Source organism: Chrysoperla carnea, chromosome 1 (genome assembly GCF_905475395.1).
Source record: "Chrysoperla carnea chromosome 1, inChrCarn1.1, whole genome shotgun sequence".
In the NCBI taxonomy this organism is placed as follows: domain Eukaryota; kingdom Metazoa; phylum Arthropoda; class Insecta; order Neuroptera; family Chrysopidae; genus Chrysoperla; species Chrysoperla carnea.
This window is the reverse complement of record NC_058337.1, coordinates 113,041,581-113,059,421: the sequence shown is the minus strand read 5'-3', so window position 1 is coordinate 113,059,421 and position 17,841 is coordinate 113,041,581.

The following is a 17,841-nucleotide window of genomic DNA, read 5'->3' as shown; positions in this document are numbered from 1 at the left end:
AAATCGACTCTATATACTAATCATTTACGTAACTCTATACGTAATGATCATTGAACGGCCTTTAGATGCTACATCATTTTTGGTTGATAGCACTCACTATGTCAGTGTTTATACCTCATTTTCAACTTTGATCATTAATTTTGTTATAATTTCATGAATATAGACGAAAAAAAAAAATACCATTTTTCGATGGCTGCTTTGGTTTTTGAAATGTTGAAAGCTAATTAATTAAGCAAAATTTTCAATTTTCGATATTTTGAAAATAACTCCATTTTTCGAAAAATTTTACGCTTACTTTTCGTCTTATATTATCAAGTTATAAAATAATTTACCATCAAAATTGAAAATATTTATTTTTTTTAAATTTTGTGTCCCCACTACTGTGCTTACACATCCTTGTGCCGGTCGGACACAACGGGTTCTTTTGTTTTCAATAATTGATTAAGTTTTTTAATTTAATTTACATAGATTTTTTTTTAAATTTCCATCGACTAGTTTTGGATAAATCTATGAAAATATATTATCCATTTACTATTTTACCATAAAACCAATGTTAAATATGCCTGCTTTTGAAGTCATTTATTTATTTAAATAATCGGACAACCCCTCCTAAAATTTAGACTAAGGACAACTTTATATAAATAAAAATCAAGCTTTTTATTTAAAATTGCTTTGGTGCTAGTACATCCTTAAGGATTCATAAAACTACGATGTAATCACTATACTGAGGTTGTACATCGAATAACAAATATTATAGATAGCAATAATAAGTCTATGGCTGGCTTGTGTTATGTTGTGCTTTAGGGGTAGTTCTCGTACACTGTTGTTCCATAAGGGATGATTGTAGTATATTACTAAAATTATTGCCTCTATATAGATATATTCACAATTTTCATATTAAATGCACACATATACATACATATATGTTTACATGTATACATGACAGAGCTGTGTATGAGTGGAAGAGCAGAGGGAGGAGTTGTAGTTACATGCTGTATAGAGCTACGATTGAACAAAAACCTAATGATAACGATACGATATTAAACTGCCAGTGTTTAGTACAAAGTGTTTCAATATACAAATAAACAAAAAATCTGTCAAATTATTTTGATCAGCATATTTTATTTCGATTAGAAAACAGCGATAAAAACCCCTCCCCCTAAAATTTTCAGAATTGAGTTAGACGAAGTCCAACTTTATATAAATTGCCTTGGAGCTCGTACAACCTTAAACCAAATAAAAAGGGACTTGTTTTTACAATATGGTAAATAAGCACATTTCTTAAAGTATACCACTAAAAAATTTACTCAAATATCAAATTCAAGAGATAACATACTGTTCGCTCAAAAGTTGATAACATCCCTTGGAAAATTCAAAATGCCCAACATTCAAAAAATGTTCTTTACCTACAGACTGGCAATACTGTCAAGAAAATTTCTCCGGCAATGGTCATCGATCTTGCAAAGATATTCTGCCATGTCATTCGTACCAGAAATTTATTGTAAGTAGTCATTTAATATAATCCAGTGGATGCAAAATGAGCAACCCACATCTGATACACATTATATACTGCTAACAAATACAACCCGCTTTTTCGCACTTCAAAGACTAACGAAAAACACTTGGTGTTGTTTCTCAAATATTGATTTTATCAGTGAATACAATAATAACAACAATATATATCAGACACTAACCTAGTAGAATATCGAACTCCCCTTGTGTGCGCACACCTCTTCCCTCTTTGACGTCGTACCTGTTTACCCTATCCACCTTCTGAGATCGCATATTTTCTCTTAAAAACTCATACCATCTAGCTTCTACCTTAACCGAACACATATACACACAATGATAATAGCTATTGTATTTTTGGAGGCGAGGTAGATACTGTGGGAAATCAAACTCCCTTTATGCTGTTATATGGGTGCAGGTACTAAAGTACAAGTATCTATCGCTGTGTGCTGATCAGACACAAAACTATATACGGTGGTTGTTTTCTATCTTCTGGGTAGAATCATAGACCATCGATATTCTCTCGTGTTTGTTCTTTCTCTTAAAAATGTAGATGGTTTGTTTATATTGTTTGTTTACACCTGATCAAGTAGTCAATAGTTATTGTTTTGTTTTAATTTATTGCTTATTTCTTTGTTTTAGGTTAAAATTTTCTCTTCTCTGTGAATGAATGAATGGCACTCCCTTCTACCTGGCGGACGTTATTTGCGTTTCTTTCTTTTAAGTGAAAAAATGGCCTGTAATTATTTTTAAATTGAATTTATTTATTAGTGTCAAGAAAGGTACGATTGTTGAAAGGATTCCGTAAAAAATTCAGTAAGGCTTCTTTCTAAAGCCGTCGGTCCTAGTAGCTCAGTTGCTTAAAGAGTAACCAATTCCGTTCGCAGTATGCCTAGGGTTGTAGGTTCGATTTCCGCCAGCACAAAAAAAATTAATTTAATTCACACTTGTGATGGTCTGCACAGTAATATAATATTAAAGTACATTGCTAAATGACATTATCAGCGGAAAAATGGTAAAACACGTGTATGGTATCACAATGGGCCATATGGCCTAAGTATGTCTCTCGGAGTCAGCCAAGGTATCCTATCCTAACCTAATCTAAAGTCAAGCTGATATCTATTCGTTGTCAAGCCATCTAGATCTATTATGATATACAAGTTTGTTTATACGCCATTCTTGAGAAGTAATATTTAGGAAACAAAAAATTGCACGTTAAAAGAATAATTTCATAAAAGAGCCCTACAACAACCTTGAAATAGAATTACGATAACAGGCTTAAATTGGGTTTCAGTAGGTTGAATAAAAAGGTGGATATTTATAAATCATAGTTATTTACAACAATACTGTTCAAATGGATGAATAAGCTGTCTAATAGAAAATTCTCTACTTTTTTAGTGATCTAGTCATTTTCTTATATGCGATTCAAGCTTGCCATATTGACTGCTTGACGTCATTAGTGATTTTGATAGATACCAGCTAGAGAATTAGAAAAATACAATCTCAATTTATGAAAAAATTTGTTATTTGAAGTACATGAAGTAAAGGGAAGTTTAATCTCGATTAAACATAAAAGACATAAATATTTACGTTATCTCGGTCTGCCATGGTTGCTAATATGCAGTCTAAAATCGGTAAATATTATATATTAAAAAGTGCACTAAAAGATGTGGTTTTACTAAATTTAAGAAAGTAGTTCGCTTATTCCGAAGCTGATTCTTTCTCAGTAGCATTCCCACAGAGTATTTTAAGCAAACTCTAGTCTCGTTACAACAAGTGATTCGTTGTAATTCGATGATTTGTACTGGCAAAAAAAGTATTAAAAAAAAAAGAATGAATTCTGATTCCCTCTAGAGAATTTTTCTTGTTAGTTATACGATAACAATGACTATACTACATATAAAAAGCTTTTAAAAAAATTAAAAATAATTTGTATGGAAAATTTACACATCATCAAAGTAGGAAAAAACTGTTAAAACTAATTTTCATTTACCTCCTGGCTGAAGCCATGATAATAAAAATTTATTATTCATAGTCCCTCAATAATAAACGTACAACTATACTACAGAAAACTGAAAAATGTGAAAAATCTATTCACAAAAAAATAAATTTTTTTGTTGTTCTCAAAATACAGAACGCCAACGGGAAAATACCAAACACTACATATAGAAAAAAATACATATATATACCACTTTTTATTGAAGTATTTTATATCGAATATAAAATTATCCGATAAATTCTAGCTTTATCTTTTAGAATACCGTTGCTGTGGCATGTGCTGTTAAAGCCCGAATTTCTTATATACTCCTGTAAATCAAATGTGTTTCTAAAACTATCGCGGTTTTGCTAGGCCCAGCTTTTTTGATTGGGAAGACTTGTAAAATAATATAAGATTTCTACCGTTTGCCAATTTTGTAAACGTCATTCGTACCATACTGTACCTTTCCTAGGCACAAGAAACGGTCGGTAATCTGATCTGAGCGCCATTCATGTCAACAGCAAGGATCATTTTGTAAAATAACGTCATATCGTCAGGATTTTTACATATTCTGGGTCCCTTAGTTTAAAAACAAAAGCATTTAGATTTATCAAGCATTTCCTGTTTTAAATTGGCTTAAACGTGAATGAAAATTATCGAAAAAGGCTAGAAAATGTCTTGAGAGGAGATTTGAATAATTAGTACAAGTGGCATTCTATTTTTCATATCTGTTTAAGCTTTTTTTTTTTAAATAAAAGACCTTTTATCCTCCTTATTTTTATTTTTGCTGTATGACACCACATTGATTCAGTTTTAAGGGCTTGTCTTAAATAGTTTTGATGGATTATCTTAAATATTTAAGGGCATTATGCTGCCAATTGAAACTAGGGACTCATTTGATCCATAGAACCAAATGTGGCATGTTTAGAATGATTTGGAAAGAACTGATTTTTCCGGAGGGTATGTTTCTTTTACAAACGATCTGGAGAAAGGATCATATATCACCAACATAACGGGAAAAAATTTTCTAAGGCTCCAGCAGTGTTCTCTCATAAGTCACAATAGATACTGATTTACACAAGTAATCATGAGATTTTGAAGATGAAGCTCGTCTGTACTCATCTAGATATCTCGTGATGATCACCTTCACATTCACTAACAATATTACGAAATCGTACATTCATTTTTTACTTAAAGTGAAGCTACAAGGTACCTTCTGAACCATTCGCATTCTAACCCCACCCACACGTAACGACTATTACTTAAAAAAATAAAATAAAAGAAACAAGATCAATTTTACGATTTTTTCCCCCGTAAAAACGATAAGAAGAAAAAAATTTATGTTCGTTAGATTATTTTTAATCACATCACGATTATCTCTGGATATACGCGTATATTTCACAAACAGAGATCGTCCCGTCAGGAAAACATATGTTTACATCAATTAATATAATTGAAAAAAAATATACGCTCACATAACAACACAAACAACGCCTACGCTACACGCATTGACGAGATTGTACTATAAGGAGAAAATTTGGATGATTGATTGACTGACTATATGTTGTTATTTTTTTACGATGATGACAAAAAGATTATCCAATTTTAGTAGATGTTTTCGTAATTGAATTTTATCTTACCACTTAGTGTAATACTCTTTTCAATTAGCTTATACAGAGTGATTTAAAAAAAAAAATTCAACAGTCTTATTTCGAACACGAAATGGATAATCCTAAAACTGGCAAGCACGTCTCGTCTCATTATTAGTAGGAATGAAAATGCACTATCTTTTGTACGGAGTGTTCATAGTCAAACAGGTATCAACTTTGTAGTTTTAAATGGTTTTTAACATTATGGTAGATCCACACGATACCAACTTCACACAGACTTCTATAGAATTTTGTCTGCGCAACAAATCAGTGCAAAAGTCGGTATGATGGTAAAGTCCCTCATGAACATTTTTACTCAGACTTTCAGTCTGTACAAATAAGTCTGTATCGTGTGGACCCACCATTACTTTTAGAACAAATTTTTGTTCTTTGTCGCCAAAAAAAAAAACTTTTGCTTAGAAAAAAAAATACATTTATTTGTTTTCTTCATCTTTTTCACCTAATTTGACGGTTTTTTAAGGCTAAAAATTGTAAGAATAATACACAAAAATCATTTTGTGAATAAAAGAATCTGTAAAAATTATTATTTTTATATTTTGTAATTTTGGGTGTTGGCTGAATAAAAATTTTCTTGGTGAAAAGTTACTGTGGTTACATTAAAAAAAAAAAACAAAGCCACAAAGACGTTCCAGTATAAAAAAGTAAATATGTACTGTTTTTTCTTCCCATAAAATTTGTGTTTTCCGTTTCCTTTTCGAAATACAATGGTGGAAACTTTTTAAAAAATCACCCTTTACAAACAAATTTAGTAGAGAAAATGAAAAGCAAATATTAATTTGACAAATTGTTATTAAATATGATGGACCAAAAGTTCGGAGTAATAAGTCCATGAAAATGGACTGAAACATCAGTCATTTTCATTGAAAAAATCATTTTGGATTTATTGAGCTCACCAATAAGCCGTTGTTTCTTCTTACGGTTTTAATGAAAATTTGAAACTCACCTGAAACAAAAGAAAAAATTTGAAATTAGCCAAGCTTTCGTAGTTCTAGGTAAACCCCATTATACCCATTTGGGAATCGAATATCGTCGCCTCATCAATTCATCGGACATAACTCATTCGGGTTATGATAAATTAAAAGGATGACAATATTTAGTTTCAACAATCAATGACAATGGACAAATTCAACTGGTGTTTTTTTATTAATTAGAAAAAAAGAAGAAATTATATGCAAAACAAATTAAAATTTTTGTAAAGGTATATTTAGCCGAGAAATATACCTGACTAGGAAAAAAAATTTTTGGAAATTTTCAACATTTTAGTGAAAATTTTCTTATGTTTTTCTTCACTCTTCGAGGCAGAAGCCAGAAAATGGCACTCATCATCTTTCTGTCTGTAAATTGCAATTATTATGATATAAAAATAAAGATTCTTTGAACATCGTGAATAAAGTTGTTTATTGATACTAACTTGCTTATATGTGCATCAATTATTACTTCAAGTAGAAAATTATAATCAATGATGAAGAAAAACCATCCAATATGCAATTAAGTATTAAATACTTTCAACATATTATAAAAAATTCCATGCACTCTTTCTATGTGATGCATTGGACAAACGAGACATGGTTCAAGACATAGAAATATTTTAAATCATTTACACTTATAGCAATAGACTTTTCTATTTTAAAATTACAATTCATTTTTGTTTCGTACTAAATGATTAACAAAATGTGATAAAAATAATAGCAAATATCTCATATTCTAGCCCAATTTGGAGGCAGGCAGGAACGTCCCGGTGGAACTACAAGACATATATGGTCTGAGTACAATCGTAGGCGTTCCGTAGGCGCATTTATTAGCAGAATGTTGTGGATATTACAGGACACTAGTTAGGCGACAGGTATCCTTAACGCCTGGACCTGACAGAGTATCATGGCTTTTGCAGGAAGTGTCACATTGGGGAGGAGGACGATACTCTCGTATCCTCTCTATCAATGTCAAGCTCTTGCTATGAAAAGATGGGCTCACCTGAGCCAGCCATCCCCGACCTTAAGACTGTTGACGTCATAGCACTCCCGCTATTCTAAAACAGTTTCAAATGGTTCCTGAAGTAAGGGCCGAGGGTGGGCCAATCCTTTTTCGATGTCACAACGAATCCTTTTTTCTAAGTGTGTAAAAAAAACCATCAGTTGAAATAAACAATACTTAAAAACCTGGTCAAGTGTGAGTTAGATTTGAATTCTTAAACCAATATTTTATTTGTAACCTATTTTTTCGTGAATTTTGTAGGAAAAGCATTTTACGAAAATTCAAGTAAGCCTTGAAGGTGACTCTGAATTTTTCAAAATAATAAACTCAGTAGTTTCGCTGAAAAATGGGACTGAATGTTAAATTTTCATAACGAGCACTACCACTTTATACATAACATTATAGACTTAAGGAATTTTTTTTCGCATTGTCCTCAGCGTAAGCATTCTCGAAACGAACTAATTGTTTATGCATATCTACGTGATAGGTTATAATATATTCGTGATAGGGTCAAATTCTGCATGTGTTCCAAATGAACGAGGATTCTGAGAAAATAAATTGCCATATATGGGTTCCGTTATATTATTAAAAAATAAGAAAATCCATGAAGTGGGTTGGAAAATAATTTGAGGTGACGACAGTACAAAGTTATTATTTTATACATAATGATTTAATCAATAATATTTCAATTAAATTTTCAAAATAGAAAAACAAAGTCAATATAAAATTTTCATTCATAAAAATGGTAAACCATTGATGGAGTATTGATTACCTATACATATAATTTTCTATAATTACGAACATGAAAATTGATGGAATAATTTTATAATATCAATTTTGTGTGGGTGTTTATTAATTTATCAAATTTTTCATAATTATTCGTTTAGTTGAAGTATTTTCTAAAAACCGAATGTATAATAAGAAAAAATATAGGTATGTTGATAGATTTGTAATTTTTAGAAAGTTTTACCTTCACATTCGATCGCGACATTGATTTAAAAATTGTGCACAAAAAGACTGCTGAAAATAATATGCTTTAGAAATATTTTGAAAATATGTTCCTTATCGCACGTTAGGATTTGTTTGCTGGTTGGAAGGTAAAACCAAAAAAAAGGAACAGACCCCAAAATCCAACATGTAGGATACCTAGGAAACTAAAAATTTTAATCGATTAAGCTGTGTGAATATGCATAAACATTTTACAATCCGTCAATTGGTATTTTTGTCCAAAATTTATGTTTTTTCATTCAAAAAAAGACTGTTGAGTTATCAGAAATTAAAAGTTAGTACAAGGAAATTTTATATCATAATAAATACCCTGATCAATTAAATTGTGGGTAATGTACCCCCATATTGAATTGACTACTAAATCAGAAGTATGTCTTTTTTAAACTAATATTTCAAATAATTCATAAAGTTTAGAGTTTAAGTAGCTATAAAATTTAATTCTTTAAACATAAAACAAGTATTCGACTTCTTAAATTAACACTTTAAATTTTCAGAATTAGATATGAAAACACTATCGTGCAAGAAAAAAGGAAAGAAAAAACAAATTAAATTTAAAATTACCAACGCACAGAAATGCAAAAGAGAAAGAACAAAAATTAAAATATACTAATTACACTAAACCTGCAAAATAGCGTATCACAAAACTAATATATATAAATATATAATTAATTACTAAAACAGATAGATATTTGTACGAAAGGAACATAGTTTACACCGGGTACCTTCTCGTTCTTTTTTATATTTAATTTTTTCATCTAATTGTTATTTTTTTGATATAAATTTTTGTTTTTTAACGTGGGGAATTATATAAACTAACAATATTCCCCTTGTTTAAAAAAATTGAAAAAAATGAATAATCTAGAATTCTTCATTCCTATTTTTAATTTGATTTTCAGATCCAAGGATTGCAGAGCTTTCACTACTTATCTTGTTTCATTCCAAATTAATTAACTTGATGAATGGATGTTAACTTGATGTTCATGAAAATGCTCATAAAATAGTTTCCATGTAACTGACAATTTAACAAAGTATGGTATTTTACGTAGTTTTGTTTTTCTTAAGTTTTACCAAGAATATTGTTAAAAGAACCATAACATGAAATAATGGACCATGGTAAGTGGATGTCTAATAATTCATTGGTGTGAAGTATGTATATGTGTATATGTAAAATAAAATGTTAACGTTTGGAACTATAGTCTGGCTACACAAATATCTAGAATTTTCAAACATGAGTCATGATGCTTCCTACTTCTTCACTATATTGAATGATGATTTGTAACAACAAAAATCTGCGAGTAGCTTGGATCTGACTTTAAGTGTGTATGTGCAGAAGAACCATAAATTAAACTATTATTATACTATAAATGTTTATGTTGTAGTTTTAAGGACTTTCTGTAAATCCTTCCTTGGTATGTTTTATCTTTGCAATCGAAATCATATGTTTAGAAACCACCAGGAAAGATAAACTAATATAACTTATCGACATAATATAGATATTTCGAATAATTTTCGTGCAATCTGCAAAATTTGTTTGTTTCACGTTTCATTTTCGAATATCGGCTGTTGGAATTTGCGTATGTAGGAATAATCAGAAAAGGGCAATTTAGACAGATCTGTTTCTTCATAATCGGTACAATAGTTTTTAAGGTATGGACTAATACGTGTAAGTAACTTTGTTTATTACTTTCGAAGGTTATATACCTAAACTCAATAAGAGGCAAAAAATAAAATTTTTTGCAAAAAACTAGAACCGACTTCATAAAAATGCATAAAAATGAAAATAATATTTAGTAAGTAGCTTGATTAAAACCATCACGTTATAGCCTTCACCTTTCTTGCTATTACTTATCCCCCTTCCATAACACTCGAAATAATGGCTGGGATTGTTTTACACAGGTAAAATATATGTACAGTTTTCAATTTTTTTTTTTTTAAATAAAATAGTCAAAATTCATTGATTATAGCAGAAAAGTTGACCATGAATTGTGATTTTTTTTATTACATTTACTATTTTGAAATGTCAGATTAATTATAACTCATATGTTATTCTTATGTATGAGCTGTATTATTGTTAAGTTTCATTCAGCTCCATTTATTAGTTTTTGCGTGAAAGCGTAACCAACACACAAACAAACATCCTTACTTTCTATAAGTTCCGAATCCAACTAATAATTTCCATGCAAGCCTTGATTTTTTAGCTAAGGGTCGTATGGTTAGCGTCAACAGCAAATAATAATTGTTTATAAAGAAACTGTTGATTGGAGTCGGTAATTTAAAATTATTTTTTACATTTTGGGGCATTTTTTCGGGACTGATTCTATTTTTTGCAAAATAAATTTTGTTCTTCTATTCATTTCTTTGACTAATAAAATGAACAAAGAAGAACAAACCGATCTATATAGTGGTTTGAATTGAACGATTCCATAAAATATTACTTCTTGTATCATAATGTGATGGTGGTATTTTGTATTTTGTCTGGTGATAACAACAGCTGCACCAGAAAGACAAGTAGCTCTTTGCTCTAGCTATTGAATAATGTATATTAAAAACATCATAAAAACATGTGGGCAGGGTATTATTTACTATCATCTGTCTATGTACACGGTGAGCCACTTTTATCAAGTTTTTTATCACAGATTTTTTGATATAGAAATATCCAATTGAAAAGGATAACCTATATGATTCATCATTTTTTTAGCCAACTTTGAACGATAAAATAATAATAAAAAGCCCGATGACCTAGGAATATTTTGTGGTAATTGGAAACTTTGTTAATCAAAAAATGTATTTATAAATTTTTATTGAAATCCCTAGTATTATCCAATCCTTGCATATCTCCTTATGTGTTCTTCTGTCTCTTTATTTTCAAATGATTCTAAAGTCCAATTCAATGTACTAAAAGATGCTCCCTTTGCCCTCAACATTTTCAGTTTTAGAGATAAAATTTGTCTCATGATTGATTAAAATGGTTCATCTTGTAAATGGATGTGTGTATCTGATTGCACTGCTGGTTCGTACCAATGGTTAACCACATAAAAAAATTTATCAATATAACACCAACCACAACCAATGGTGTTCTTTTTATAATAATGTACTATATGCAGTATGTTACGCATTTCGATTTGAGTTTCGATTCGCTTTGATTGTGAAAAAAATAATTTACAAATAATTTTCTAAATGCTTACATGTTTCATTTTTTGTTTGAGTTTAATTTGAAAATTTATTTCAACATTTAAGTAAAAGCAAGAATATATTTATTGAAAATAAAAGATTTTAATCCAAAAAGGGAACTCGCACTTTACCTTTTTTAAGCTAAGGTACAGGTCTAACCTACATAACATTGTAACTTTCTATAGGGCCAATTATTAAATTTACCTTAAAATCGATCCAAATATTGCAATATCTCAGAAACTCTGCATCCAATCATTAAATTAACCAGATTTTTATACTTTTTGGATCAAAATTACCCCTTTCACCAAGTTTCATCAAATTCCAAACAAAAATTTTTTTGCGATTTTTTCGATTTTTTTTAAAGGGACACCCCTTAAAAAAATTTCAAAAAATCGAGAAATTTTTTTTAATCTCCAATTTCAATAAAACTCAGTATATAAGGTAATTTTGACCCAAAAATTACAAAAATCGGGTGCATTTGAGGACTGGTGGAATAGTTTTTAAGACACGGACTAAAATCGACAAAATATTGCGATATCTCAGATTTGTGCCATCCAAATTTCTGACAACTAGACATTACATTAGACATGCACTGAAAATATCCTTTTATATACTAAAATTTATGCATTCATAATAACATATGCAACAAACAGTGTTAAACAAAGAATACAAATTATTGAACTTTTTTTTATTACAATAAGAATTCAGCATTTCTGTGCGTTGGTAATTTTAGGTTTAATTTGCTTTTTTTCTTTTTTTCTTGCACAATACTGTTTGCATATCTGTGCATTGGTACTTCTGAAAATTTAAAGTATTAATTAAAGAAATCAAATACTTATTTTATTGTTTAAAGAATAAAATATTAAAACGACTTTAGCTCTATACTTTATGAATAAATCGTAATATTAGTTTAAAATAGACATACTTCTGATTTAGTGGTTAACCCAATATGTGGGTACATTATCCACAATTTAATTAATCAGGATAATTAATATGACATAACATTAAATTTCCTTGTACTGACTTTCAATTATCTCTATTACGTTTAACTTCTGATAGCTCACAACTCATTTTTTGAATGAAAAAACATAAATTTTGGGCAAAAAATACATTGACAGGATGTTTATGCATATTCTCAAAATCCATGGCAAGCTGAATCGATTAAAAAAGTTTTAGTTTCCTAGGTAATCAACATGTCGGTTTTTTGGTTTCATGTTGCAAATTTTTTGGATTTATCTCCCAACCAGCAAATAAATCAGAACATGCGATAAGGAACATAGTTCCAAAAATATCAATGATTTCTCATATTTAACTTATTTAATTAAAGCTTAAAGTTCCATGAATCTTAATGAAAAACCCTTTTGAGTAATAAATTGATATATAAAGCTCTTGAATATTATAATAAACAATGTACCAATATTATGATTATGTACTTCAGATAATAATAAATAATATTCGATAGATATGTGTAACACCAGGAGGCATTGTAAACCATTGTTTGATAAAACAACGTGTAATAATGAATTACTAGTAATGACAATGTTGTGTAGTATTAAGTTTAACAATGCTTTAAATATGCAACAATGCAGTATGGATGTTAGACCTGGATAGCTTTTACTTGTTGGATTTAATGATTCATTTCTGAGAATCTCACAATTCCGCATTCTTGCAAACCTGTCACATTCGTTCTTTTTCGAGCATACAAACGGTGACATTCTAGCGGTAAAGGCAAAACGAGTACAAATTAAAAGCCACCGTTACATATTTTAATATACTTTTGAATTACTAATTAGTTACAATGACTTTTCGTTTCGTGCAAATGGAATTACACAAGGCTCTCATTATTTATATAAAAATAATTATATATAAAAATATTGCCTATATTTATTAATATTATTATTATTTATCACTTATGCAATGTGGTCATTTCACCCCTAATAACTCTTGACCTGATGTGAGAAGTGAATTCCAAATAGTATCTAAAGAGTTTCACCCCTTTTTCAAAGCTGGGGTGTCTAGCGGTGAAGGAGCGAAACTTAAAATTCTCTAGGTACAATTTTTGAACTTCTCCCTCGATGTCTAAATCGACGTGTTTTCACATAAAACAATTATCACATTGAGGCAAGAGTAATTAAGGGTGGATACTTTTGAAATGATCACACTTTATCATTAATATTATATAATAATGGGGTTTAACCTCCGTTTCTCTGAAGTATACGCCTATAACAGAGGCCACCCACATCATTATTTGTTAATCTTTATTTATTCATTTACAAACATATTTTACAATTACATTTTTGATGTGGGTGGAGTCCAGTTACTACGTTCTTATCGAAGCGACAACAATGTCAATGACAAATTCTACCGCTCCCATTAATTATATATTGTTCACACTGCCGCTGCCTGGATTCGAACCCGCAACCTATGTCTAAGTAGACAAACGATCGGAAGACTAGCGCCTTAGACCGCTCGCTCACTTAGGCTGTTATTAATATTATAAATGAGTCGTGCTTAATTTTGTGCTGCACGCAACAAGAAAGATATATGTAAATAAACAAATAAGGAATGCTTTGAGCCTGAATAGGATATAACCGACCATTTTGTTTACGAAAAAACTATAAATATAGATAACTTTTTAACGTATATATAGTTTAATTCAGAAGTGAATTGTACAAGCAGCAACGTTGTTCAATTTGTGTATTAGTTCTAGTTAACAAATTTACTGCACTATTACAACTACTATTTAAAGAACTATATTTTTTTAAGATATTAGAAAGAATTTCTTATTCCGATAGAAATACATACCAACAACCGTACTATTATTAACAGAGACTACAATAATACAATATTCCCTCTGATTGATGTTGAATTATAGACTTGGTAATACAAATATAGACTTGATATGTATAAAGCTTCATTAATTATCACCTATGACGACTCTCAAAGGTATTACACATGATGAGTTTTAACAGAATTGATAAAACACTGCAATTCTAGCAAATCTTTGAGGTATGAAAAAAAGTTTTTCATCATAGAAACACTCATTTATTATATTCGATTCTGAGAGAGTGTATTTTACGTAATAAAAAACTTGATTTGCTTTTGGATCATACTTTTTGTAACGAAAATATAAAAAGTTTTTAAAAAGGTAATTGTTTATTAGTTTCCATCTCGTAAATGCATTAACTCTTTGATGCATAAAATCCGCTCGTAAACGTATATATATATATTAATGGATAATAAATATAATGATTGTAATAAAATCAGATTAAATATGTAATTAAATTAGAAACTTTCGTATATAATTATACAGGATGTTAAGAAAGTAATATACCAATTTCTATAGTGTGGCTTTTACTTTTGAAAAGTGTTTAAACTTTGTTCATAAAAGATGTTCGGACTAGCATACCGTTAACGAAATTAGTTAATTGTATTGATTCTAATGAGATATCTGAGGCACATAGAGCGATAGGGACCACATTTGAAATTCCGTGGTTCGACAACGTCATCTCACTCATAGAGCACACATACGATAGTCGGTGTAAACACAACGGTATTGATTCGTAGTCAGTAAATCCACCATTTTGTCAGTGACGAAAGAGACTTTGTTGAAACAACAGGTTATTGTGTAGTTTTAAAATTTTTCGTCCTTAAAAGCGGTTAGTTTTTTTACATTTAAAATAGTTTTTTTGTTTAAATTTTTTTTATAATGGATCTAATTATACCGCGGAATAATACAGCCCAAGGATAGGCCCAATACAGCAAATATTAGCCAGATCCGTTTAGCCGTTTCGTTAACTTCCAAGGATATTTTACATAAAGTATTCCCTATAATATCACAATATTATTTGGTTATAGTTTTCGTTTTACGATAACCTAACTTCAATACATTATTTCGCTTCCACCCAGTATAACTTGTTATTAAAATTTGAATACGTTTCTATCTAAAGTTGATTGCAAACGTAGTATTTTATATAAATTGATAAAATATATTCTATGCATTGCAATAATATATTATTGCAAGTAAATAGAAATTGTGTACAGGGGTATCAGAATAATAGATTTCGAATTTTGGATTTTCGAAAAAATGAGAGTTATACAAAAACTGGTGAAGAACTGTATAAGAAACAGCAAAACTAACTATAAACACTTACAAATCATTGAAGAGACATAACAAAATTTTAAAAATGATAAATTTGAATTTGAACAAATATAATTTTTAAAACTGTTTCTCATAAAAATACTAACATGTATAAAATAATTTTTTGAAAATGCAATGTAGTTGGAAGAAGTTCCACTAGGTATGCAACATTTTTACACCTGTAACTCTAAAAGGGAGCATTTTCGGGCACTTGTTAACAGTACTAAAATTCTTGTTTTGCTGTACTTTATCACCCCCTTGATGAATTTCTATGATACACCTGCTATGTGATGGGGTAGATGCTAGACCAGTAATATATATATATTAGTAGTAATAATAGTAATATTGATAATGAACACGAATTATTATTACTTGATGCACTTACATAGGTACATTAAATATTATATATACCTTTGAAATGCACTCAAATAATTGATTATAATCATCGACAACTCATGTAATACTTAGGTGAACAGGGTGCTTCAAGTTATATATAACAGAAGGATTTTCTTATTTCTCAACACACTTATGGTCGAAAAAGCCATAAGGATCTATTTCTTGATACAGTTCGTTCAAATTTAGAAAAGACAATTATTGTAAATTTTGCTAAAATAGCTGCTTGAAATAATTAGAAATTTTGCATACAATTCCTCAAGCATGGGGCGCTGCATAACGTTTTTGTTTTTGTAATAAAGTGAGAGGCTTTTTCTTCCAAAATTTAGCACACGGTATCTAGAAAATTCCAGCTCACGCAATTCCAATTCAAGTGTATTGGAAAATTATGATTGAACTATTCCCGGCAGTATATAAAGGCTAAAATTTACAACTCAGAACAATTTCAAAATTATTTTTTTACCTCTTTTGACCTGACAAACAACGAAAAGTTTTCAAAAGTTCCTTACTTTTCGGTTGACGAAGAGTTTGAACCCCTTCACATTTTTAAGATCTCGTCATGCCAAAATGTCACTTTTAGTCATTTGTATGTTCGAACGGAGGGATGAATAGCTGAATGGGTGGAAGGTATCGTTACGAAAGGTGACGTTTTTCAGTTCTAATTTTGGAAGAACTGTAGGGGGTATGTTGGTTGAAGGGGTTGAAGGGGTTGAAGGAGGTAGGAGTAGATCACCCAATATTTAGATGCACTAAAGGCCTATACACATATCCAAGGATTGCTCGGACCATAAACATAACAATAAAACTGATAATATTGATAATATTTGGATATTGACTTCATATGAGTTTATTAAATTTACAAAATATATTTATTATATGATTTAATTCACTCAGGTATTATTATATTTAAAAAATAAAATGAAAATACAAAATTTTTTTGTATTAAACCATGTATATGATTTGTGATGAGGTTACTCTTACACGGCTCAGAGCTCTCATTGTTTTTTGTTACAGTTTTCTGAATTAAAAATATATTTTACAAACTATATAAGTACAGGATGTCATACAGATTTTACTAGACAAGATTGAAACAAGTACAGAAACTACGAAGTAAGAATCTTCATTTGTAATCTGCATAAATTAAAGAAGTAACTGACTGACAAATCGATCAACACACAGATGAGACCGCTGGGGCTAAAAGCAAAGAATTTTGCACAACCGTCCCTTAACTGACATAAATGTGCTGTAAGAAGAGATAGAGAAATTCATTCCCTAAGTAGTTAAATTGAAAGTTGAATTTTTGCATGAAACTTGGCCCAGGTTAATTTTGAAGTTAGAAATGTATTATGAGTTCATGGTTCAAAACAAAAGCTTATTGTTTTTTTTTAAAGTAAATTCATTCTTTAAGGGGGTTTTATGTCTAGAACAAAATTTTTTGCATTAATTACATGGTTATCTTCCATTCAGAAGTTATTTTATCATTAAATACAGCTTAAAATATACAGCTTAATTTATTTGCATTACGTGAAAACACATTAAATTTAGAATAGAAGAATATAGAATGGCGGAAGAACTGAATTGATCGCAGCGCTGCTCTTTTATGGAATTTTCAATAAATCATTTTTCAAGTGTTTACATGTAATTGGTATAGTAAATTTCAAATAAAAATTATTGAATAATAACAATTAATTAAGTATTTTGCGTTTAAAAATTGTGAACAGAAAAGACGAAATTCCACAAATAGTATTTTTAAAATGTAAATTAACATATTTTAATTTGTTAAAAAATAAATTTTTTTAATTTGTTAGAAAAAGTATTAATTTTTCAATGTTAACCATATATACAAACCACAGACTTGTTTATCCATAAAATTATATGAAAAACGTAGTGTGAAATAGTTCTGAAATAAGACTCATGCACGGTGCGAATACATATATAAATTTGTCTTATCAAAATAATATAATCGCATAGGCAAATAAATGCAAACCCTGTGGTGTTTC